Consider the following 26,922-nt stretch of genomic DNA (forward strand, 5'->3'; position numbering starts at 1 on the left):
ATCACCGCACAAGCAGGCACTCTCGCACGCATCATCACCGCACATGTCCCGGCACTACCTCAGTGACGTCTCCGCTGACAGCGCGATTCACTTCAGTTGCTCCATGGAGCTCACAGTGAGCAGCGTTGTTCTACTGCTTCTCCTGTCATCTTCATGTAGCAGAGCTGAAATCGTCGTGGGACCTCTGTGGATTACGTCGGACCTGGAGGGGTATTTGGGGATTTTAATAAAATGGTGAAAGAGGGTGATTTTTTGTCTTTTATTCCAAATAAAGTATTTTTTTGGGTGTATGTGTTTATTTACTTTCACTTACAGGTTAATCATTGGGGGTGTTTTATAGACGCCTGCCATGATTAATCCCTTATTACCCCGATTACCACCGCACCAGGGCAATTCGGGATGAGACGAGTAGAGTCCCGGGACTGTCGCATCTAATTGATGCGGCAATTTCGGGCGGCTGCTGGCTGGTATTGTTAGGCTAGGGGGCTCCCCATAACGTGGGGCTCCCCATCCTGAGAATACCAGCCTTCAGCCGTGTGGCTTTATCTTTGCTGGTATCAAAGTTGGCAGGGACCGCACGCTGTTTTTTTAAATTATTTATTTATTATTTTACTGCACGATATAGACCCGCCCACCGGCGTCTGTGATTGGTTGCAGTGACACAGCTGTCACACAGCATGGGGGCGTGTCTGACTGCAACCAATCATAGGCACCGGTGGGCGGGGAAAGCAGTGAATACAAGATTGAATAATGGGCGGCCGGCATTTTCAAATCAGGAGAAGCCGCCAGAGCTTTGTGAAAGCCGTGCAGCACCGCGCCCGTGATCGGTGAGTGGGTGAGGGTGAGTGAGTGAGTCAGTGAGTGAGTGAGTTTGAGGCCTCCGACACAGATCCGTGCCGCCGGTACGTGTTTGCCATTTTTGCACGTACCGGCGGCATGGAGACATGTTCAGCAATGCTACCCTATTGTAGCAGGCACACACACGTAAAACCACACGGAACGTGTGTCCGTGTGCGTTTGTACGTGTGTTCGTTTTTCTACACGCTGACATGTCCACGTTTTCTCCGGCAGCACGGGTGTCACACGGCCCGCACCCGTACCACACGGATGTAGTGTGGATGCGGTCTCGTGTGACACGCGCCGGAGAAAACACACGTCAGTGAAAAAAACCCAAAACATTTACTTACCTTCTCCAGCCCTCCTGTCTCTGCCGCTGCTGCCGACCGCCGCTCATTATGCTCATTTAATATTCACTTCACTGCGGCCGGCAGCAGCAGCAGCGGGGAGACGGCAGGGCTGGAGACCAAAGATCAGCACCATGGACAGCAGCACGGAACACGTGAGTATGCAAATTATCGGTTCTACGTGTGCTATCGCGGATAGCACATGTAGAACACACGTGGACCGCATGTACCCGAGACACGTACTTACTACATGCAACACTAGGGTAAATACGTGTCTCGCGGCACGTGCGTGTTTTTAACGGAAGTGTGTTTTAGGCCTGAGAGTGAGTGAGTGATTGATTGATTTTCTGACAAGCAATAACTTTATATCACTTCTGGGCACGCTCAGAAGCAAAACCCGGATCAGGTACATGCTTCCGGCGTTTGATGCATGCCACCGGATCCGGGGCGCATAGACTTTCATTATGCACCATTCCGCACAGCGCCGCACCCGGCGCTATGCAGTTTTTAGCCGCTGGCAAAAAATGTTCCTCTCTGCGTACTGTGCGGACGCCAGACTGACGATTTTTGCCGCATCCGACAAAAAACGGATCAAACGCAAGTACATGCGGCACAATCCGGCGCTAATAAAAGTCTATGAGGAAAAAACACACCCGGCGGAAAAAAAAAATGCGTTTTTTCCGCAAATCACCGGATTGTGCCGCACAGCAAAAACCTGATGTGTGAACATACCCTAAGCCCAACTCCTTTCTTTAGCATACAAACACTGATGCAAAATACTGACCAAATACTTATGTGTGAATGAGGCCTAATACAGTGGCAGCAGCTGGAACCTTCCTGCCCCCACTCCCCTGAGCAGCATCACATCCTCCACAAACATGGCGTCCTACATCCTAGTGACCATATTACTTGTAGTCTCTCAATGTACTAGGTCCTGTACAATAAAGTTTATTAATATTTGAAAAAAAAAAAGAAAAGAATCCATCGCCCATTGGCTGGCAGTAATGCCCGCCCAGTTTCCTAGGTAACAGCACTCTATGAAGGTGGAAACCGTTGGATTGTTCAGACTAAAAGCGCGGAGCCGAGGAGAGTAGACGCGTTCTGAGGTAACGGGGATTCCCGGGAGGGGCGGCCTGTACGTGCCCGACACGGTCCACAGCCCGCAGCTGCTGGGGCCACAACTGCCACCGAGAAGTGGCGCTTTATATATATATATATATATATATATATATATATATATATATATATATATATATATATATATATCCCTCTCGGTTACCGGAGCTGCGGAGGAATCCTCGCTCAGTGTAGCAGCCGTCACTGTAGCGCTGCCCTCCCCGGCGGCACTTCCAGACCCGTGTCCGCTCCCCCTGCACCGAGCACGGGCTGCTCCGCAGGATATTCCCTGTGAGTGAGTGGAGCTGTGCCGCGTCCTAACGGCTGAGGGGAGATGTCTGCTGAGGGGTTTCCACAGGAAAATGGCGCCAAAATCTTCCTGCAGGTCTTTGGTGCCGTTTCCTGGGTGACATCCCGCACACTGCATCAGGCCTGTACCACACTCACGTGAAAATCACGCACGTGCCGCGAGACACGTATTTTCCTTGCGTGTTGCGTGTAGGTAAATACGTGTCTCTGGTACGTGCGGGCTACGTGTGTTCTCCGTGTGCTGTCCGCTATAACACACGGAGAATCGGTAATTTGCATACGTGGTCCTTGCTGCTGTCCGTGGTGCTGATCTTTGGTCTCCAGCCCTGCCGTCTCCTGCTGCCGCCGCAGTGAGGTGAATATTAAGGCTGCTTTCACACATCCGGATTTTGCTCCGCGGCACAATACGGCGTTCTGCAGAAAAAACGCAACCGGTTTTTGTGACACCGGTTGCGTTTTTTTTGCATAGACTTACATTAGTGCCGTATTGTGCCGCAGGGGCTTGCGTTCGGTCCGGTTTTTGCCGCATGCGGCAGATTTAGCCGATGCTGCGGCCGGATAGAACGTCCCCTGCAACGTTTTTTGCTCCGGCAAAAAAACCCGCATCGCGCCGCATCCGGCCGCTGCGGCGCATTTTCAATGCATGCCTATGGACGCCGGATGCGGTGCGATGCGGAAAAAACCGCATCCGGCCGCCGCATGCGTTTTTTTCCACTGCGCATGCTCAGTAGCATGCCGCAACCGGAAAAAAACGGACCGGCCGCATGTAAAAACTTATGCAAATGATGCGGTGTTTTCGCCGCATCCGTTGCATAGGTTTCACAGCCGGATTGAGCCGCAAGGCTCAAACCGGATGTGTGAAAGTAGCCTAAATGAGTATAATGAGCGGTGGTCGGCAGCAAGTGACAGCAGCGTCAGAGACAGGAGGGCTGGAGAAGGTGAGTAAGGATTTTTTTTTTTTTTTACTCTGACGTGTGGTACGGGTGCGGGCCGTGTGACACCCGTGCTGCCGGAGCAACACGGACATGTCAACGTTTTTAACACACGGCGACACGTAAGTACGGAACGGACACACGTTCCGTTCCAAAATACTTACGTGTCTCCTAACCATAGGGATTACCTAGGTCCCTGTGTGCACGTGTCTCCGGTCCGTGTAAAAAATGGCACACACGGACCGGCGACACGTGAGTATGTCGGAGGCCTCAGGGTGCACGGGGAGTGATGGCGTTGTGTGGAGGAGACTCCCATTCTTGTCAGTTTAGCTGCGCATGATTCCACATGGAATATCTCGTCAGACACCACCGTGTGCGGTCACCGGAGTCTGGTGCTTCCCGGCTCAGTGTAAGAACTCTTTCACACATTCGTGAAAAACCACGCACATTTTTACGGACATGTCAGAGGTGCGTTTTGCCCTCCGTGAGCCGTGTTTATGGGCTACGTGTGTTCTTAGTGTGTTATCCGTGATAACACACGGAGAACGGGAACTTTCTACTCACCTGTCCGTGGTGCTGATCTTCGGTCTCGGTCCTGCAAGACTCCCCGCTACTGCTGCTTCCGCCGCAGTGAAGTGAATATTCAATGAGCATAATGAGCGGCGGTCGGCAGCAAGTGACAGCAGCGGCAGAGACAAGAGGGCTGGAGAAGGTGAGTAAGGATTTTTTTTTTTTTTTACTCTGACGTGTTTTCTCCGGCGCATGTCACACGGGACCGCATCCACACTACATCCGTGTGGTACGGGTGCGGGCCGTGTGACACCCGTGCTGCCGGAGCAACACGGACATGTCAACGTTTTTAACACAGGGCGACACGTAAGTACGGAACGGACACACGTTCCGTTCCAAAATACGTGTCTCCTAACCATAGGGATTACCTAGGTCCCTGTGTGCACGTGTCTCCGGTCCTGGTAAAAAATGGCACACACGGACCGGCGGCACGTGAGTATGTCGGAGGCCTCAGGGTGCACGGGGAGTGATGGCGTTGTGTGGAGGAGACTCCCATTCTTGTCAGTTTAGCTGCGCGTGATTCCACATGGAATATCTCGTCAGACACCACCGTGTGCGGTCACCAGAGTCTGGTGCTTCCCGGCTCAGTGTAAGGACTCTTTCACACATTCGTGAAAAACCACGCACATTTTTACGGACATGTCAGAGGTGCGTTTTGCCCTCCGTGAGCCGTGTTTATGGGCTACGTGTGTTCTCCGTGTGTTATCCGTGATAACACACGGAGAACGGGAACTTTCTACTCACCTGTCCCTGGCGTCGCTGTCCGTGGTGCTGATCTTCGGTCTCGGTCCTGCAAGACTCCCCGCTACTGCTGCTTCCGCCGCAGTGAAGTGAATATTCAATGAGCATAATGAGCGGCGGTCGGCAGCAAGTGACAGCAGCGGCAGAGACAAGAGGGCTGGAGAAGGTGAGCAAAGGTTTTATTTTTTTCTCACAGACACATGTCTTCTCTCCGGTGCGTGTCACACGGAACACATCCATGTGGTCCGTTTGCATTACGTGTGACACGTTTGTGTTCCGTGTGACACCCGTGATGCCAAGAGAAAACTGACATGTCGGCGTGAGAAACACAAGTAAGTACGGAACGGACACACGTTCTGTGCGCAAATACTTACGTGTGTCCAAAACCATAGGAATACCTAGGTCTACGTGTGTACGTGTCTCCGGTACGTGAGAAAACTGCCAAAGACGTACCGGAGGCACGTACGTGTGAAAGAGGCCTATGGCTGGTTTCAAACGTCCGTGTTTAATCAGGTACCAGTCACACGCATGGTTATGGTCATACATGTGTCATACGTGTGTCTCACCTGTGACATCCGTGTTTGCATGCGTGTGACAGGTACCGGAGAAAACACGGGTCTATGAACTTAAAAGATTTTTCATATTTGCCTGCTTTCTCCGGCTCTGCTGCCTGCCGCTCCTGACTGCCGCTCATTATTTTCATCATTATTCGCCGCACTCAGGATCAGGAAGCCGAGCATCGTGGGTACAGCGCTGGGTACAGCCCCACGAGGACAGCACCGCGGGGACAGGTGAGTATTTACAAAGCAGAGTGACATCCAGGAGGTCATCGGAGTTCCCAATGAACTCTGATGACATCCTGATGACCCCCGCGACACCCGTGCTACAGCTTCACGGGTTCATCAGAGTTCATTGGGAACTGTGACGAGTCCCCGATGCTGTCCCCGCAATGTTCCGGCTTCTATGTTCTCATCACACACCTGTAAACTCACTCAGCGATGCGGTCCCCGGCACTGACGTCTCCAGCGCTGTCCCTTCCAGCTCCAAAGGGCACTGAATATTCAGTGAGTATAATGAGCGGCGATAAGGAGCGTGAGGCAGCAGAGCCGGAGACAGCAGCGCTGGAGAGAGGTAAATATAGAAAATCTTTTTATTAAAAAGACCCATATTTTCTCCAGTATGTTTTACACTGATGTCACATGGATCACATCAGTGTGCGATCCGTGTGACATCCGTGCTGCCGGAGATGCCTGCGTGTGTGTGTGCGGGTTCATGAAAGGTCACACGGTCCATGTGCAAACACGGACGTGTGAGGCACATCATAGAATAACATGGGTACGTGTGACATCCGTGTTAAAAACGGATGTCACACGTACCTAAGGCCTCCGACACACATCCGTGCCGCCGGTACGTGTTTGCCATTTTTTGCACGTACCGGCGGCACGGAGACACGTTCAGCAATGCTACCCTATTGTAGCAGGCACATACACGTAAAACGGAACGTGTGTCCGTGTGCGTTTGTATGTGTGTGCGTTTTTCTACACGCTGACATGTCAGTGTTTGCTCCGGCAGCACGGGTGTCACACGGCCCGTACCACACGGGTGAAGTGTGGATGCGGTCCCGTGTGACACGCGCCGGAGAAAACACACGTGTCAGAGAAAGAAAAAAAAACCTTAACTCACCTTCTCCAGCCCTCCTGTCTCTGCCGCTGCTGTCACTTGCTGCCGTCCGCCGCTCATTATTCTCATTTAATATTCACTTCACTGCCTGGCAGCAGCGGGAAACGGGAGGGCTGGAGACCGAAGATCAGCACCACGGACAGCAGCAAGGACCACATGAGTATGTAAATAACCTGTTCTCCGTATGTTATCACGGATAGCATGCGGAGAACACACGTTGCCCGCACGTACCAGAGACACGTACTTACCTGCACGCAACACGCAGGGGAAATACGTGTCTCTCGGCTCGTGCGTGATTTTCACGTGAGTGTGTCGTAGGCCTAAAACACGGACGTCTGAAACCAGCCTAATGTGGGGTCCAGTGATGCAGACTCTGCTCCAGAGACATTTCTGGTAGTCGACACCCACTGTTAACACCATAAATGGTTCTCCTGTCTATAGATCCACAAGTCTCCTGTCCGTGTTTGTGTGTGTGTGTGTGGTGCGCTCTGCTGTGTGTGTGGTGCGCTCTGCTGTGTGTGTGTGTGTGGTGCGCTCTGTTGTGTGTGTGGGGCGCGCTCTGCAGTGTGTGTGTGATGCGCTCTGCTGTGTGTGTGGTGTGCTCTGCTGTGTGTGTGGTGCGCTCTGTTGTGTGTGGTGCGCTCTGTTGTGTGTGTGTGTGTGTGGTGCGCTCTGCTGTGTGTAGTGCGCTCTGTTGTGTGTGTTGCGCTCTGCTGTGTGTGTGTGTGTGGTGCGCTCTGTTGTGTGTGTGTGTGTGTGTGGTGCGCTCTGTTTTGTGTGTGTGTGGTGCGCTCTGCTGTGTGTGTGGTGCGCTCTGCTGTGTGTGTGGTGCGCTCTGCTGTGTGTGTGGTGCGCGTTGCTGTGTGTGTGGTGCGCTCTGCTGTGTGTGTGGTGCGCTCTGCTGTGTGTGTGTGGTGCGCTCTGCTGTGTGTGTGGTGCGCTCTGCTGTGTGTGTGGTGCGCTCTGCTGTGTGTGTGGTGCGCGCTGCTGTGTGTGTGGTGCGCTCTGCTGTGTGTGTGGTGCGCTCTGCTGTGTGTGTGGTGCGCTCTGCTGTGTGTGGTGCGCAATGCTGTGTATGTGTGTGGTGCACTCTGCTGTGTGTGTGTGGTGCGCTCTTCTGTGTGTGTGTGGTGCACTCTGCTGTGTGTGTGGTGCGCGCTGCTGTGTGTGTGGTGCGCTCTGCTGTGTGTGTGGTGCGCTCTGCTGTGTGTGGTGCGCAATGCTGTGTATGTGTGTGGTGCACTCTGCTGTGTGTGTGTGGTGCGCTCTTCTGTGTGTGTGTGGTGCGCTCTGCTGTGTGTGTGGTGCGCTCTGCTGTGTGTGTGTGGTGCGCACTGCTGTGTTTATGTGTGTGGTGCGCTCGTGTGTGTGTGTGGCGCGCTCGTTTGTGTGGCGTGCTCGTGTTTGTGTGTGGTGCGCTCGTGTTTGTGTGTGGTGCGCTCGTGTGTGTGTGTGTGGTGCTCTCTGCTGTGTGTGTGTGTGTGGTGCGCTCGTGTGTGTGTGTGTGGTGCGCTGTGTGTGGCGCGCGCGCTCTGCTGTGTGTGTGGGTGGGGCGCTGTGTGTGTGGTGCGCTCGTGTGTGTGGTGCGCTCGTGTGTGTGTGGTGCGCTCGTGTGTGTGGGGTGCGCTCTACTGTGTGTGTGTGTGTGGCGCGCGCGCTCTGCTGTGTGTGTGTGGAGGCCGCTCTGCTGTGTGTGTGGTGCGCTCTGCTATGTGTGTGGTCTGCTGTGTGTGTGGGGGGTTTGCTGTGTGTTGTGGTGCGGTGCGCTCTGTCACTGCAGACTTATGAATCCTGGGCACTGTGAGAACTTGTCCGTTTCAGAGCTAGGAATGACGGTCACATGTATACAATATACAGACTTCCCGCTAGAATCTGACTAGAGGGTGTCAGCCTCGCTCAGTGCACGGATTCTGGTCAGGAGTCTGCATATCGGATACTTAAGTCAGGATTTATGGTGTGCACACTGCTAAAAATAGGGAAAATTTCTGAGGTGCCAGTGAGGGGACCAAGGTCCAAACAGTATACTAATTCAGACACTGCACTCTCATTCTTGAATAAAGTAGAAAAAAGAGACTGAACAGATTTGTTTTTTTCTTTTGCAAAAATCTTAGTATATTTTTATTTATTGTGCAACAGGGAAGGACTAGGGACGTTTCGGCCCAAATATAGGCCTTTTTCACGCCAATTCATTAGAAAAGGATGAGAAAACAGTAATCTCTATTTTACAATATTTTACAAGATTGACATATTTACAAGTAATATACACATAAAATTAAAAAAAGATCCCATGTTGAGATTTGGTATATAGATACGTAGCTACAACAGCAAAAAGTACAGGCAACCACAGTGGGGGTATCTCTCTGAGGAACACATGAACAGCAGCAGCAACATAAAAATAAGATGCACATAGAAGTAGCATACCTTCACAGAAGAAAATCTATTTTCTCAAGAGAATTTTTCATATAGGTTTCTGCAATTTCTATCTCTGCAATTGCAGAAACCTATATGAAAAATTCTCTTGAGAAAATAGATTTTCTTCTGTGAAGGTATGCTATTTCTATGTGCATCTTATTTTTATGTTGCTGCTGCTGTTCATGTGTTCCTCAGAGAGATACCCCCACTGTGGTTGCCTGTACTTTTTGCTGTTGTAGCTACGTATCTATATACCAAATATCAACATGGGATCTTTTTTAATTTTATGTGTATATTTCTTATAAATATGGCAATCTTGTAAAATATTGTAAAATAGTGATTACTGTTTTCTCATCCTTTTCTAGTGACTTGGCGTGAAAAAGGCCTATATTTGGGCCGAAACGTCCCTAGTCCTTCCCTGTTGCACAATAAATAAAAATATTCTAAGATTTTCTTCATCGTTCCTATGGGAGACCCAGACCATGGGTGTATAGCTTCTGCCTCCGTAGGACACACAAAGTACTACACTCAAAAGTGTAGCCCCTCCCTCCGAGCATATACACCCCCTGGATAACCAAATATAGCCAGTTAAATGCTTTGTGTTCAGGAGGCACACATCCACACATGCATTCTCATCTGATTTTGATTTTTGGAAAGAGTTTGAAGAAAAGCGGGTCCAAGCCTGGACTCCCGGCATGTCCCTTCTCACCTCACTGTGTCGGCGGTGTTGTTAAGGTTGATTTCAGGGCTGGAGCCTTACATGCCGCGCTCCTTCACCATCCCTCGGGCTCTGGCTTGAAGTGGGAGCCAGCACGGTTCTCACTGCCTTGCAGGAGACCGGTCTCCATCCGCAGCCCTTTCAGGATCCTGCCGGACGGAGCACTCATCCCTCAGGGATCTGGCCCTGCGTCTCACAAGCTAAGTATCTGAGACGTTATTATCGGGGGTCCCTTGTACTTTATTGTTGGGGAGAGTGTGCTGTGTATTTATTGTGACATTTCCGGCCGGTTCAATGGTTTTCACCTGAGAACCGCGCCGATGGTGCCTGCTCGCCGGCCGCATCGTTAAATTTAGGCCCCGGCTTCGCCTGAGGCCTAGTTTCGTTTTCACTGCCCCTGCATGCTAATCATGCAGAGGGACAGTGCGGCTCCGCCCAGCGGCCGTTCGGCACAGGGGAGGGACACTCCTCTCTGAGGTAATATTCCCTCCCCTGTATATCTCCTTGGCCCTCCGGATCCCGCTCTTAGAGTAGGCCCCGCCCCCTCTCCTCGCTCCGGCGCCATTTTATCAGCGTTCTTATGCATGTCTGCATAAACCACATTGTGACAGCGATCGGCGCTGGCCATCTCCCTGGGGGTCCGGGCTGTGGGATCTGGAGGGCACAGAGATGTCCCAATGTCAAACGGTCTGGCAAGCCACAACCTCCGGTTGTGGACCTGCTTATATACTCTGAGTATATACTCTGCTGGGGGGCATTCTGGCTCAGAGCCCCCACTTCAGCAGCATGTCTCACACGAGGAGCAAGGCTGTACTTAATATGCACTGCATGTAGGCTCGTACTGCCTGTACTGAGCACATAACCACATTGTGATGCCTGCTCTAACATGGTGGTGCCTCAGCCTGGAGGCTCATCCCCAGTGGTCCCACCGGCTGCTCCGGCTCCGGTGGCTGAACCCCCGGCTTGGGTAGAATCCCTCTCTCCAGGGGACAGATGTCCCGGACTCTGCTGAGCATGCATCAGCCCCTTTCTTAGGGCGCTTCTGCTGCTACGGCTCGCTCAGCAAAGCTCAGAGGATTCTTCATCTGGCTCAGACCCCGTCCTCCTAAAATGGAGACGCAGGGTCCCCTCTCCCTCCTCTCCTTCCTCGTCCCGTGGCTCTGATTCACGAGCTGACTCGCAGGACAAGGAGGATGCCTTTACTGGGGGCTCGGACGCTACCTCCATGTACCCCATGGATCTGTCCGAAAGTGACGCAGATGCTAGTGATTTGATTGCGTCCATTAATTTTGTACTGGACCTCAATCCGCCTGTATCAGGGGAGCTCCCCTCTCTGGCAGAAAAGCATCAGTATACCTTGCCTAAGAGAACAAGGAGTGTGTTCCTTAACCACTCCAGTTTTCAGGCCACTGTGACCAAGCCCAGAGCCTGTCCTGACACGCTTCCCAAAGCGTGGTTCTGATGACCGTTTTCCGTTTCCACCAGAGGTGGTCAAGGAGTGGGCTCATTCACCAAAGGTAGACCCTCCGGTGTCTAGACTCTCAGCCCGGAAAGTTGTATCAGTGGCTGATGGCAACTCTCTTAAGGATCCCACTGACCGTATGAGGCGGCAGGGGCCTCGTTCTCCCTCTCTTTTGCAGCAGTGTGGGCTTTCAAAGCCATCTCTGCTTCTCTAGAGGAGATGCATTCCCTCACCAGGGACTCTATGCCCGAGATGGTTGCCTTAACTTCCAGGCTTCAGCCTTTTCATCCTATGCCATGTCTGGCTGGAGGCTCCGCACTGCGGAGGCTTCGGCCAATTCTCTCGCTATCCACAGGATCTTGTGGCTTCGAGAGTGGAAGGCAGACGCTTCTTCAAAGAAGTACCTTGCTGGGCTCCCATTTGCTGGGCCCAGGCTGTTTGGTGAACAACTGGATGAAATTATTCAGGAAGCTACTGGCGGGAAGAGTACTTCCATGCCACAAACCAAATCCAGGAACCTGTCCAGGGCAGGAACCAGTCGAGGTTTCGTTCCTTTCGTTCCTCCAACTGGTCGTTCTCTAAGCCCTCGGCCTCGTCCACTAACTCGGCCAAGGACCAAAAACCCAACTGGCGCACGAAGCCGCGTCCTCAGAAGACCGCAGGAGCTGCTGCCACTAAGGCAGCCTCCTCTTGACTATCTGGCCGCGCCAGCAACGTCCTTGGTCGGTGGCAGGCTCTCCCGCTTGGCGACATGTGGTTTCAACACGTCTCCGATCAGTGGGTGCGGGATATCATCTCCCACGGCTACAGGATTGAATTCTATCTAGCCCGCCAAACAGATTTTTTCTGTCAACTCCCCCCTGCTTCAGGGCCGCCGCCTTCTCTCAGGCCGTGGCATCCTTGCAGGCCAACGGAGTAATTGTACCGGTTCCCGCCTGGGAACGGTTCAGAGGTTTCTACTCAAATCTCTTCCTAGTCCCCTAAAGGGACGGTTCCTTCCGGCCCATCCTGGATCTCAGGCTTCTCAACAAGCATGTTCAGGTGCGGCTTTTTCGCATGGAGTCTCTGCGATCAGTCATTGCCTCAATGACCCAAGGAGATTCCTTGCATCCTCGACGTCAGAGATGTCGATCTGCATGTGCCAATTGCAGTTTCACACCAGCGTTGGCTACGTTTTGCAATCAGAGAGGAACATTTCCGATTCGTGGCTCTTCCCTTCGGGTTAGCCACGGCCCCTCGAGTATTCATCAGGGTCATGGCAGCTGTGGTTGCGGTTCTGCACCTCCAAGGGTTGGCATCCCTTTTTCCTGGACGGCCTTCTAGTCAAGGCTTCATCCAGTGCAGACCGTCAGCGGAGTGCTTCGCTCACTCTCGCCACTCTAGTCCAATTCGGGTGGCTTGTCTTTTTCCCAAGTCCACTCTGACTCCGACCCAAAAGCTCACGTACCTAGGGATGCAATTCGAGACTCTGCCGGCACTTGTGAAGCTGCCCTTAGTCAAACAGCAGTCCCTTCACCAGTGGTGCGCTCTTTGCTGAGGCCCCGCCGTCATTCCATCAGGCACCTAATGCAGGTGCTGGGTCAGATGGTGGCGTCAATGGAAGCGGTTTCCTTGCACAGGTTAGTGGCTCTGTCGCCACAGACCAGGGGCTCCCTTCAGTGGTGGCTTCGGCCCCTCTCTCTTCAGGGACGCTCCTTCCTGGCCCCGTCCTGGGTGATCCTCACCACGGATGCCAGTCTATCCGGCTGGGGAGCAGTATATCTCCTCCACAGAGCACAGGGCACTTGGACTCCGTCCGAATCAGCCCTCTCGTTCAATGTGCTGGAAATCAGAGCTGTGCTTCTAGCTCTCTTGGCCTTTCACCAAGTTGGCGGGCAAGCACATTCGAGTCCAGTCAGACAACGCCACAGCGGTTGCCTACATCAACCACCAGGGCGGGACACTCACCGCCTGGCAATGTTGGAGGTTCAACGCATCCTTCAGTGGACGGAGGACTCCAAGTCCACCATATCCGCAGTCCACAGCCCAGGCGTGGAAAGCTGGGAGGCAGATTATCTCAGCCGTCATACCGTGGACAGCGGCAAGCGGACTCTGCATTCGGCAGTGTTTCGGTCACTCTGCCGCAAGTGGGGCACTCCGGAAGTGGATCTTCGCTCCCACGATCCTCAGGCCTTTGCAGCGGACGCGCTGGTTCAAGATTGGTACCAGTTTCGTCTGTCTTACGTGTTTCCCCCTCTAGTTCTTGCCCAGAGTCCTGCGCAAGATCATAATGGAGGGCCGTCGGGTCATTCTCATTGCTCCTGACTGGCCCAGGCGAGCTTGGTACCCAGACCTGCTCCATCTGTCCGTAGAGGCGCCGTGGCATCTCCCGGACCGTCCAGACCTTCTCTCACAAGGTCCGTTTTTCCGCCAGAATTCTGCGGCTCTCAGATTGACGGCGTGGTTCTTGAGTCCTGGATCTTGACGACTTCTGGTATCCCTCCTGAAGTCATCTCCACTATGACTCGGGCTCGGAAGTATTCCTTGGCCAAGATCTATCACAGGACCTGGAGAATTTTCCTGTCCTGGTGTCGCCCTTCCGGCCATGCTTCTTGGCCTTTTTCCTTGCCGACCCTCCCGTCCTTTCTACAGTCCGGTCTACAGCTAGGACTATCCCTCAAGGGACAGGTCTCGGCTCTGTCAGTGTTGTTCCAGCGGCGTATCGCCTGGCTGGCTCAGGTGCGCTCCTTCATGCAGGGCGCCTCCCACATCATTCCGCCTTACCGGCGGCCTTTGGATCCCTGGGACCTTAATCTGGTCCTCACGGCTTTCCAGAAACCCCCCTTTGAGCCTCTTACGGAGGTTTCTTTGTCTCGTCTTGCACAGACAGTGGTCTTTCTAGTGGCCATAGCTTCCCTCAGGGGAGTCTCTGATTTGGCTGCTCTCTCTTCGGAGTCACCTTTTTTTGGTTTTTCATCAAGACAAGGTGGTTCTCCGTCCGACTCCGGACTTTCTCCCTAAGGTGGTCTCTCCTTTCCACCTTAACCAGGACATTTCCCTGCCTTCCTTTTGTCCAGCTCCTGTTCATCGCTTTGAAGAAGCGTTGCATACTCTGGATCTGGTGCGGGCGCTCCGGATCTATGTGTCTCGCACCGCTGTTCTTAGGCGGTGCACCTCTCTTTTGGTGCTGACCACAGGTCGGCGTAAGGGCCTCTTGGCTTCTAAGCCGACCCTAGCTCGTTGGATTGGGTCGGCCATTTCCGATGCCTACCAGTGTACTCGAGTGCCTCCCCCGCCGGGGATCAAGGCACACTCGACCAGAGCTGTCGGTGCCTCTTCGGTTTCAGGCACCAGGCTACGGCTTAGCAGGTCTGTCAGACTGCCACTTGGACTAGTCTGCATGCCTTTTCGAAGCACTACCAAGTGCATGCTCATGCTTCGGCAGATGCGAGCTGGGGCAGACGCACCCTTCAGGCGGCTGTCGCCCATTTGCGAAGTTAGGTTTCGCCTACTTCTCAGTTTTCTGTTTATTCCCACGCATGGACTGCTTTGAGACGTCCCATGGTCTGGGTCTCCCATAGGAACGATGAAGAAAAAGAGAATTTTGTTTACTTACCGTAAATTCTTTTTCTTATAGTTCCGTAATGGGAGACCCAGCACCCTCCCTGTTGGCAGTTTCTTGTTCCGCGTGTTGTCACCGGCTGTTGTTGTAGACAGAGGTTCCGGTTGTTACGGTTCTTGCTCTATCTCTACTTGTGGGTGGCTACTCTCCTTCAGCTTTTGCACTAAACTGGCTATATTTGGTTATCCAGGGGGTGTATATGCTCGGAGGGAGGGGCTACACTTTTGAGTGTAGTACTTTGTGTGTCCTCCGGAGGCAGAAGCTATACACCCATGGTCTGGGTCTCCCATTACGGAACTATAAGAAAAAGAATTTACGGTAAGTAAACAAAATTCTCTTTTTTGCAAAAGAAAAAACAAATCTGTTCAGTCTCTTTTTTTCTACTTTATTCAAGAATGAGAGTGCAGCGTTTGAATTAGTATATTGGATACTTAATGCCACGTTCCAGCCTCTGATACCGGAGAATCCTCAAAGTGCAAGGGATGTGAGGACTCACAAGTCTGCAGTCGCGTAGTAGACATAGGGGGACTGCAGACTTGAGAATTTAGACCGGACAACCCCTTGAAGTGAACCTGTCAGGTGCAATATGGACCCAGAACCACGAGCAGTTCTAGGAGCATATGAGTAATCCCTGCGTCTAGTCGCATAGATAAAGAGATCTTTAGAAGATGTATGCTAATGAGGCCAGGGACTAGTCGCAAACAGGCCTGTGGAGTCAGCCAAACCTCTGATAACGACTCCTCAATTTCCCTGATTTTGACTGACTGAATGACTCCCTCATACAGTTAAAACCAGAGGTTTCCCTTCGCTCTCTATAAAGACACATCTGCATGTTTTTATCACTATCTGACATGAAATCAGAATAAATCCCGTTTTAGGTCAATTAGGAACCAAAATTATTTATATTTGACAAATGCCAGAATAATGAGAGAGAAAATGTTTTAAGGCTTTTTTTGTTAGGCTACCGTCTCACTAAACGACGTACCAGCGATTCCAACCACAATGTGACCTGGTCAGGATCGCTGGTGCGTCGCTACATGGTCGCTGGTGAGCGGTCAATCAGGCAGATCTCACCAGTGACCAGCCAGCAGCGACTCGTGGAAACGATGCTGCGCTTAGTAACCAAGGTAAATATCGGGTAACTAAGCAAAATTCTTTGCTTGGTTAACCAATATTTACCCTGGTTACCAGTGCACACCGCTTAGCGCTGGCTCCCTGCACTCATAGCCAGGGTACACATCAGGTTAATTAGCACAGCGCTTCGCTTAGTTACCCGATGTGTACTCTGGCTACATGTGCAGGGAGCCAGGACTGGCAGCCTGAGAGTGGCGTACGCTAGTAACCAAGATAAATATCGGGTAACCAAGCAAAGCGCTTCACTTGGTTCCCTGATGTGTACCTTGGTTACCAGCGTCCGCAGCTTCCAGACGCCGGCTTCCTGCACATTCAGATCGTTGCTCTCTCGCTGTCAAACACAGCGATGTGTGCTTCACAGCGTGAGAGCAACGTCCAAAAAATGAACCAGCACTGTGTGTAACGATCAGCGATTTCACAGCAGGGGCCAGATCGCTGCTTTGTATCACACACAGCGAGATCGCTAATGAGGTCACTGCTGCGTCACCAAAACCGTGACTCAGCAACGATCTCGCTAGCGATGTCGCTATGTGTGAAGTACCCCTTACTTTCTGCAGAGTAAAAAGTTTACATTTCATTAGTATTTGGTACCATTGCTGATTTGGGTCAAACGTTTTGGATCTCCTTCCACAAGCTTCTAACAATAGTATTTGGGCCCATTCCTTCTGGCAGAACTAGTGTAACTGAGCCATGTTTGTAGGTCTCCTTGCTTGCATCGGCCTTTCCGCTTTGCCCATACATTTTCAATTGGCTTGAGATCAGGGCATTATGATGGCCACTCCAAAACATTGACTTTGTTATCCTTAAAGGGAACCTGTCAGGTCCAATATGCACCCAGAACCACGCGATGTTATGGGTGCATATTGCTAATCCCTGCCTAATTGTTCCTGTATACACCAGCATAGATAAAGAAATCTTTAGAAAAAGTATTTCTAAAGATCTTTTATTGTATGCTAATGAGTGCAGGGACTAGTCCCCTGGACGTTAGTTCACCTGGCTAGTCGGCTCCATTAGCATGTTAGTACGCCACAGTGGGGGTGCGCTAACATGCTAATGAATGTGCAGCGTCAGAGGATGATCTCACTCACCTCTCCACCGGCATCTAAGGCTTCTTTCACATTGCGTATTGCCTTATGCTCACAGGTCCCGTCGGGGCACCCGTCCGAACCACCCCTCCCCCACCCCGCAAAGCGTGTTTCAGAAGCATGCGCTGGCATGGCCATTCACTGTAATTGAGCACACTACGTTAGCGTGTGTCCGAAACACGCTTTGCGGAGGGGCGGTTTGGACGGATGCCCCGACGGGACCTGTGAACGTAAGGCAAAATGCAATGTGAAAGGAGCCTTATCCTATCCTGTGTGATACCCCGTCTGTCCTTGGTGACACTTTAGACATTTCTGGTCACCAACAAAATGGCTCTGCACTGTGATCCTAAACTTCATTCTCTTTTATCCTTTATGGAAACCCCCAGATTGGGAGGGGAGGTGACATCACACACAGGAGAGCAGATTCTGCCCACTTTACTGCAGTTGTAATGTAAGCTAGTTCTACAGTAGGATTTCAGTGTGATTTCAACAGCTGATCCCCCTAGTGTTTAACGGTGTAAAAAATATCAAACTTTTAAAAATGTTTTATATTTTGCTCAATTAAAAAAAATCAATATTTAAACAAAACATTAATACTGTACATTTTTTCAGTTATTGAAATTTTTTTTTTTTTTTTAATGACCCCTTTCCTTTAAATGCCGCTGTCAATATCAAGTGCTTGATCTAAGGAGTATTTTGTTTTTATGCAGGTCTATGAGATTGTCTAGTCTCATTCGGAGACTTGGCGACTTACATTGTCAGGCGTAACTGCCACTACACATACTGCTCCGACCGCTTAGGGTACTTTCACACCTCCGGTTTTTCTTCTGCGGCACAATCCGGCACTTTGCAGGAAAATCGCAATCGTTTTTTTTGCTGCCGGTTGCGATTTTCCTGCATAGACTTTAATTAGTGCCGCATTGTGCCGCATGGCCTTGCGTTCCATCCGGTTTTTGCCGCATGCGGCAGATTTAGCCGATGCGGCGGCCGGATGGAACGTTGCCTGGCACGTTTTTTCGTGCGGCAAAAAAAAAAGCATCGCGCCGCATTCGGCCGATGCGGCGCATCTCTCAATGCATGCCTATGGCGGCCGGATGCGTCGCGATGCGGCAAATACCGCATCCGGCCGCCGCATGCGTTTTTTGCCACTGCGCATGCTCAGTAGCATGCCGCAAGCGGCAAAAACCGGGCGGGCCGCATGGGAAAAACTTATGCAAAGGATGCGGTGTTTTCACCGCATCCGTTGCATAGCTTGCACAGCCGGATTGAGCCGCAGGGCTCAAGCCGGATGTGTGAAAGTAGCCTTATAGAGCGTGGCTGAAACCGGAAGAAGACGGCAGAAAATATTCTGTAAGCAGCAATGATTAAAATGTCTTATCTGCCCAAAAATGGCGTTAATGAAAACATGAGCTCGCCACACAAACTACAAGCCCTCTCACTGCGCCAGCCGAAAAATGAAAACCTTTCAGGTCTTTGAAAATGTTGACAAAGCTAATTTTTGTTTTCTTTCACAAGTTCAATAGAGAAAAAAAAAATATATATAAAAGTCTGATTATATATTGCCATATTCCTATTGACCTGCAGCACTTATACAGCACAAGGCTCACAGATGATCTCTCTATACTCGGCAGGTAACGGCTGTGTGACAGTGAGGGTCTGCCTCTAACAATTGTTTGTGGGTGGCATCTGGTAAGTGTCATTGTCAACCTCTGACAGAGCATTAAACACTCGCTGGCATGGGGGGGGCGCCATTCCATGCGCTGATCTGGGCGCTGTGACGTGATTGTAGGGTACTGATGGATTGCTTATGACAACTTGGGGTCTGCTGAAGACCTGTGTCAGAATTGCATTTTTTTTTCTTTGTCACAATTTCACTACACTTTGAATTTTTTCCCAGATTTCTAGTTCACAATGTGACAAAATGAATGGCACCTTTCAAAAGTACATCTCACCCCACAAAAATAAGCCCTGATATGTCTGTGGACAGGAAAATAAGAGTAATGGCTCTGGGAAGAAGGGAAGGTGCACACGGAATTGGCTGTGAGGGGGTTAATACGCTTATTAAAGGGTTACAGCATCGCCCTTTATTCTCCTTAGCATTTTTGTAGTATTCATCTTGGGAATATGTAGAACTAGCTGTAGTACCCGGCGTTACCTGGGATAGTAACTGTCTCTCTGTCTCTTTCCCAGTCCCTGTCTGTGTGTCGCTGTCTGTCTCTGTGTCTATCTTTGTCTGTCTCTATCTCTCTGGCCTCCAACACACATCCATTAAAAACACGGACGTGCCGCGAAACACGTTTTTTCCCTGTGTGTTGCGTGTGGTAAGTACGTGTCTCGGGTACGTGCGGTCCACGTGTGTTCCAGGGCTGTGGAGTCGGAGTCGGAGCTCATTTTGGTGGAGTCGGAGTTGGTATAAAATGCACCGACTCCTAAAATATATAATAAATTGGGGACAGTAGTGCAATGCAGAATGTGCTGAATATTTTACTAAATAATAACATTTAGTATATTGCTTATATTTAAGTGAAAAATTTATTGTAGTACAATGTGAACATCAGACATTTAATAATTGTTATGATACAATAATCAAGATATTTAGATAGAACATAAAATATACTTATTAGAATACAACTCTAGAACACAAAAAACTAATAAATTGTAAATATGTAATACAATATATATATATATACAGTGCCTACAAGTAGTATTCAACCCCCTGCAGATTTAGCAGGTTTACACATTCGGAATTAACTTGGCATTGTGACATTTGGACTGTAGATCAGCCTGGAAGTGTGAAATGCACTGCAGCAAAAAAGAATGTTATTTCTTTTTTTATTTTCTTTGTCGCTCCATTGGGAGACCCAGACAATTGGGTGTATAGCTTCTGCCTCCGGAGGCCACACAAAGTATTACACTCAAAAGTGTAACCCCTCCCCTCTGCCTATACACCCTCCCGTGCCTCACGGGCTCCTCATTTTTATGCTTTGTGTGGAAGGAGGCACACATCCACTCACACATCTCCATTTTAGTCAGCAGCAGCTGCTGATTGTATCGGTTGGAAGAAAAGAGGGCCCCCACGGGGCCCCCGGCATGCTCCCTTCTCACCCCACTAAGTCGGCGGTGCTGTTAAGGTTGAGGTACCCATTGCGGGTACGACGGCCGGAGCCTCATGCCGTGTTTCCTTCTCCATCCCTTAGGGCTCTGGTAGAAGTGGGATCCAAAGCGGTCATCCAGGTTCTGGGACCGTGCTCCCTCCACAGCCCCTGAGGGAATCTGCTGGACAGGAGCTTATCTATCCTCAGGGACAGGGCCCTGCATCCACGAGGTACTCTGTGTCCCCATGGGGAATGTGTATGGAGCGCCTGGTTCCCGGACGCCGCAACTGGCTGCTGAATTGTGAAGACCGGGGACTACCGCGCCGACTGCGCCTGCTTGTCGGCCGCGGTATTAAATTTAGTCCCCGGCTTCATCGCGGCCTAGTGGCAAAACTCCCGCCCCCGGGCCTGTCTATCAGAGATAGGGGCGGGACAGCCGACCTGACGTCGGATGTGAGGGCCGGGGCATCCTGTATGCTCCCTCCCCCCTCACTGATCACTGTGGGGACCCCAGATTCCCGCACTTTTCCTAACGCCGCCCACGGCTTCACTCCTCCCCTGAGAGCTCCGGCAGCCATTTTTCGGACATTCTGCCGGTGGAGAATCACAGAGAACAGCTCTGCAGCTCTGGGAGACCAAGGCAGGGAATCTGGAGCACACACACCCCGCTTTTTAGCGGTCGGTAAGCCGCACCGGTCACTCGGTGTTGGTCCCCCTGGGTGCCGGTATAGATACGTATATATATACTTATTTCTGTTCAGCCGGGCTGTATACCCTTTTTTCTATATACCCTCAGTGATCACGCTCCTAGGACACTACAGCATGTCGTCCACAAGGAGCAAGGGCACTAAAGCACAGTAAGCTCTCTCAAGGGACAAGTATCGGCGCTCTCAGTATTTTTTCAAAGGCGCCTGGCCAGGCTCCCGCAGGTCCGCACGTTCCTGCAAGGAGTATGCCACATAGTCCCACCTTACAAGCGCCCACTAGAGCCCTGGGACCTTAACAGGGTGCTAACGGCTCTTCAGAAACCACCTTTCGAGCCGCTGCGAGATGTCTCCTTATCACGTCTTTCGCAGAAGGTGGCATTTCTAGTGGCAGTCACATCACTCCGAAGAGTGTCGGATCTTGCAGCGCTGTCATGCAAAGCCCCCTTCCTGGTTTTTCACCAGGATAAGGTGGTTCTGCGTCCTGTTCCGGAATTTCTCCCTAAGGTGGTATCTCCTTTTCATCTCAATCAGGATATCACCTTACCTTCTTTTTGCCCTAATCCAATTCACCGATGTGAAAAGGATTTGCACTCATTAGATCTAGTGAGAGCACTCCGGTACTACGTGTCTCGCACAGCGCCCCTGCGCCGTTCAGATGCACTCTTTGTACTTGTCGCCGGTCAGCGTAAGGGTTCGCAGGCTTCCAAGTCAACCTTGGCTCGGTGGATCAAGGAACCGATTCTTGAAGCTTACCGTTCTTCGGGGCTTCCGCTTCCTTCGGGGCTGAAAGCCCATTCTACCAGAGCCGTGGGTGCGTCCTGGGCATTGCGGCACCGGGCGACGGCTCAGCAGGTGTGTCAGGCAGCTACCTGGTCTAGCCTGCACACTTTCACGAAACACTATCAGGTGCATACCTATGCTTCGGCAGATGCCAGTCTAGGTAGGCGAGTCCTTCAGGCGGCGGTTGCCCACCTGTAAGGCTATGTGCCCACGCTGCGGATTTCGCGCGGATTTTCCGCGGATTTGCCGTGGATTTCCCGAAAATCTGCAGCAGCAGCACTTCCAAGCCATTTCAATGGCATTTTGGAAATGCTGTGTCCATGCTACGGATTTTTCCGCTGCGGATTTGCCGCGGATTTTGATCCGGAAAAATCTGCAGCATGTCAATTGTTTGGTGCAGATTTGGTCCGGATTTTTGGTTTTGAATGGGGGAAAAAAAAAATGAAATCCGCATCAAAATCCGCGGCAAATCCGCGGTAAATTCGCGGCAAATCCGCGGGTGCGGATTTGCCGCGAAAGTCGCGGATTTTCAGGCAGAAAAATCCGCAGGGACATTCTAGCGTGGACACATAGCCTAAGAGGGAGCCGTGTCGGCTCTATTTATCGAGGTATTCTTTTACCCACCCAGGGACTGCTTTTGGACGTCACAATTGTCTGGGTCTCCCAATGGAGCGACAAAGAAGAAGGGAATTTTGTTTACTTACCGTAAATTCCTTTTCTTCTAGCTCCAATTGGGAGACCCAGCACCCGCCCCTGTTCCCTTCGGGCTTGTTGTTCTGTTGTGTACACATGTTGTTCATGTTCAATTGTTTCTTGGTTCATGGTTTCAGTTCTCCGAACATCCTTCGGATTGAATTTACCTTAGACCAATTTATAAGTTTCCTCCTTCCTGCTCTTGCACCAAAACTGAGGAGCCCGTGAGGCACGGGAGGGTGTATAGGCAGAGGGGAGGGGTTACACTTTTGAGTGTAATACTTTGTGTGGCCTCCGGAGGCAGAAGCTATACACCCAATTGTCTGGGTCTCCCAATTGGAGCTAGAAGAAAAGGAATTTACGGTAAGTAAACAAAATTCCCTTCTTTTTAAATTGTGAAAAGTTTATTCAGAGGGTCTTTTATTATTCAACCCCTCAAACCACCAGAATTCTGTTTGGTTCCCCTAAAGTATTAAGAAGTATTTCAGGCACAAAGAACAATGAGCTTCACATGTTTGGATTAATTATCTCTTTTTCCAGCCTTTTCTGACTAATTAAGACCCTCTCCAAACTTGTGAACAGCACTCATACTTGGTCAACATGGGAAAGACAAAGGAGCATTCCAAGGCCATCAGAGACAAGATCGTGGAGGGTCACAAGGCTGGCATGGGGTACAAAACCCTTTCCAAGGAGTTGGGCCTACCTGTCTCCACTGTTGGGAGCATCATCCGGAAGTGGAAGGCTTATGGAACTACTGTTAGCCTTCCACGGCCTGGACAGCCTTTGAAAGATTCCACCCGTGCCGAGGCCAGGTTTGTCCGAAGAGTCAAGGCTAACCCAAGGACAACAAGGAAGGAGCTCCGGGAAGATCTCATGGCAGTGGGGACATTGGTTTCAGTCAATACCATAAGTAACGTACTCCACCGCAATGGTCTCCGTTCCAGACGAGCCCGTAAGGTACCTTTACTTTCAAAGCGTCATGTCAAGGCTCGTCTACAGTTTGCTCATGATCACTTGGAGGACTCTGAGACAGACTGGTTCAAGGTTCTCTGGTCTGATGAGACCAAGATCGAGATCTTTGGTTCCAACCACACACGTGACGTTTGGAGACTGGATGGCACTGCATACGACCCCAAGAATACCATCCCTACAGTCAAGCATGGTGGTGGCAGCATCATGCTGTGGGGCTGTTTCTCAGCCAAGGGGCTTGGCCATCTGGTCCGCATCCATGGGAAGATGGATAGCACGGCCTACCTGGAGATTTTGGCCAAGAACCTCCGCTCCTCCATCAAGGATCTTAAGATGGGTCGTCATTTCATCTTCCAACAAGACAACGACCCAAAGCACACAGCCAAGAAAACCAAGGCCTGGTTCAAGAGGGAAAAAATCAAGGTGTTGCAGTGGCCTAGTCAGTCTCCTGACCTTAATCCAATTGAAAACTTGTGGAAGGAGCTGAAGATTAAAGTCCACATGAGACACCCAAAGAACCTAGATAACTTGGAGAAGATCTGCATGGAGGAGTGGGCCAAGATAACTCCAGAGACCTGTGCCGGCCTGATCAGGTCTTATAAAAGACGATTATTAGCTGTAATTGCAAACAAGGGTTATTCCACAAAATATTAAACCTAGGGGTTGAATAATAATTGACCCACACTTTTATGTTGAAAATTTATGAAAATTTAACTGAGCAACATAACTTGTTGGTTTGTAAGATTTATGCATCTGTTAATCCTGCTCTTGTTTGAAGTTTGCAGGCTCTAAAGGTCCAGTCACACTAAGCAACTTACCAGCGATCCCAACAACGATAGGGATCGCTGGTAAGTTGCTAGGAGGTTGCTGGTGAGCTGTCACACTGCGACGCTCCAGCGATCCCACCAGCAACCTGACCTGGCAGGGATCGCTGGAGCGTGGCTACACGAGTTGCTGGTGAGCTCACCAGCAACCAGTGACCAGCCCCCAGTCTCCTAGTTACAGCACACATCAGGTTAATTAACCCGATGTGTGCTGCAGCTAAATGTGCACAGAGCAGGGAGCAGCGCACACTGAGCGCTGGCTCCTTGCTCTCCTAGTTACAGCACACATCGGGTTAATTGCCTGATGTGTGCTGCAGCTATCTGTGCACAGAGCAGGAGCCGGCAGCACAGGCAGTGAGAGCGGAGGAGGCTGGTATCAAAGGTAAATATCGGGTAACCAAGGACAGGGCTTCTTGGTTACCCGATGTTTACATTAGTTACCAGCCTCAGCAGAAGCTGGCTCCCTGCTCACTGCACATTAGTTGTTGCTGTCTCGCTGTCACACACAGCGATCTGTGCTTCACAGCAGGACAGCAACAACTAAAAAATGGCCCAGGACATTCAGCAACAACCAACGACCTCACAGCAGGGGCCAGGTTGTTGCTGGATGTCACACACAGCAACATCGCTAGCAACGTCACAAAAGTTGTTCGTTACCAGCGATGTTGCTAGCGATGTTGCTTAGTGTGACGGGGCCTTTACTTATTTGCATCTTATCAAACCTGCTAAATCTGCAGGGGGTTGAATACTACTTGTAGGCACTGTATACACACAAGATAAATACACACACAAGATATATATGTAATCTACTGTATATTACATAGTGTATTACATATTTACAATTTATTACAGTTTTTTGTGTTCTAAAGTTGTATCCAATAAATATATTTTATGTTCTATCCAAATATCTTGATTATTGTATCATAAAAATTATTAAATGTCTGATGTTCACATACACATGTTCATGTACTACAATACATTTTTCACCTAACTATAAGCAATATATGTAGGAGTCGGAGTCGGTGCAAGAGAAATTGAGGAGTCGGAGTCGAAGGTTTGGCTTACCGACTCCACAGCCCTGGTGTGTTCTCCGTGTGCTATCCGCGATAACAAACGGAGAACCGGTAATTTGCATACTCACGAAGTCCGCGCTGCTGTCCAGGGTTCTGATCTTCGGCTCCAGCGCCGCCCACTCCCCGCTGACGCTGCTTCCGGCCGAGCGGAGGGGCGGAGATTAGCGCCCGTGACAGCACGCCCTCCTTTACACGCTCATAACGAGCGTCGGCCGGCAGGAACATTATGCAGCGGAAGAATCTGCGGGGCTGGTGGAGGTGAGTATGGGTTTTTTTATTTTAAAATTAATGACATGTGTTTTCCGGCGCGTTTCACACGGAACCGCATCCACACTACATCCGTGTGGTACGGGTGCGGGCCGTGTGACACCCGCGCTGCCGGAGAATACGTGGACATGTCAGCGTGAGAAAATCACGGACGCACGTAAGTACGGAACGGACACATGTTCCGTTCCAAAATACTTACATGTGTCCAAACAATAATGAAAACAGGTCCACATGTCTCCGTGACGCCGGTACGTGAAAAAACTGCCAAACGCGTACCGGAGGCACGGATGGGGGCGGGCTGTCTGGTGTCCGTTACTGTCCCTACTGCCGATTTACGCAGCCGAGTGCTTCCGTGGTCCCGCGCATGCGCCGTGCGACTGTACCGGGACTGTGCAATGTGTGCAGTGTGCCCGCTGGTGACGTGTTGCGCAAGCACGAGATTATGGGCGGTGCTGTGATTGTCATCAGCAAGTGCCCGCCCATAATCTCATGCCCGCCCTTTCCCCTCTGCCTCCAACATTCTGCGCAAGCGCTAGCCAGATGACCCGACGTCACCTCTCGTAACCGGTGGTGTCCTGCTCCGCTCCTCCCATCTATTTCCTGCTCCAGGGCAAGATGGGAAAGAGGTGACGTCGGGTCATCTGGCCAGCGCTTGCGCAGAACACTGGAGGCAGAGGGGAAAGGGCGGGCACGAGATTATGGGCGGGCATCGCCCATAATCTCGTGCCTGCACAACACGTCACCAGCGGTCACACAGTGCACAGTCCCGGTACAGTCGCACAGCGCATGCGCGGGATCACGGGCGCACTAGGCGGCGTCCTGAAGTTCGAAATGGAGCGTTGGGGGACGGCGTAAATCGGCAGGAGGGACAGTAACGGACACCAGACATCCCGCCCCCATGGATAATTTAGAAGATTTGCATACCAAAAGGTACAACTTTATAAAGTATTTAATTTGGTCTAAAAGGGGGCACAAAAACTATAGGAACCTTGCTAGAATGCAGCCCAGGAGCTGCAGAAGGGGAAACTTTTAGGTTTAAAGCAAAATTTCTGCTGACAGGTTCCCTTTAATGTCTTCATCACAGTCAGACATGTGTAGTGCTTGAACTACTGTATTTCTTGGATGTGGCGGCTTCAGATTTCTGTGGTGATCTTCAAATAAGTTTGCTCTGACATTACTGTAGTTTCCTGCATATTCGCATGGTCTCCTGACCTGGTCTGATACCTCACCGCTTCTATAGCCTCAAGGGTAACCAGAACTGCAGCTGCATCCCCCTCCTCCTTGTGATATTTAGGGTAAGTTCACACAGTGCGTTTTCCGCGGCGTTTTTGCGCGTTTTTCGGGTGCGTTTTTGGCTTCAAAACTGCAGGACTTTGCTTCCCCAGCACAGTCTATGAGTTTTCATTTTTGCTGTCTGCACACAACTTTTTTTTTAAGCTGCGTTTTTGAGCTAAAAAATAAAAATATGGACATGTCAATTCTTTCCTGCGTTTTTCTGCGTTTTCCCCCCATTGAATGCATTGGAAAAACGCAGAAAACCGCAGAGATCAAAAACGCAGCAAAACGTAGC

The 26,922-nt window shown here is 50.8% G+C and overlaps 1 protein-coding gene across 1 annotated transcript in view; it reads left to right on the forward strand.

Moving 5' to 3' along the window:
• The first annotated feature begins 2,212 nt into the window (after positions 1–2,212).
• The window catches only part of LOC142251856 (uncharacterized), an 82,429-nt gene continuing 57,719 nt past the window's right edge, over positions 2,213–26,922 (forward strand). Inside the window, exons 1-2 of the mRNA XM_075324904.1 lie at positions 2,213–2,290; positions 18,576–18,633. The gene's annotated coding sequence lies outside the window, so the exon portion shown is untranslated. The remainder of the gene's footprint in view (positions 2,291–18,575; positions 18,634–26,922) is intronic.

This window comes from Anomaloglossus baeobatrachus, chromosome 9 (genome assembly GCF_048569485.1).
Source record: "Anomaloglossus baeobatrachus isolate aAnoBae1 chromosome 9, aAnoBae1.hap1, whole genome shotgun sequence".
Taxonomy (NCBI): Eukaryota; Metazoa; Chordata; class Amphibia; order Anura; family Aromobatidae; genus Anomaloglossus; species Anomaloglossus baeobatrachus.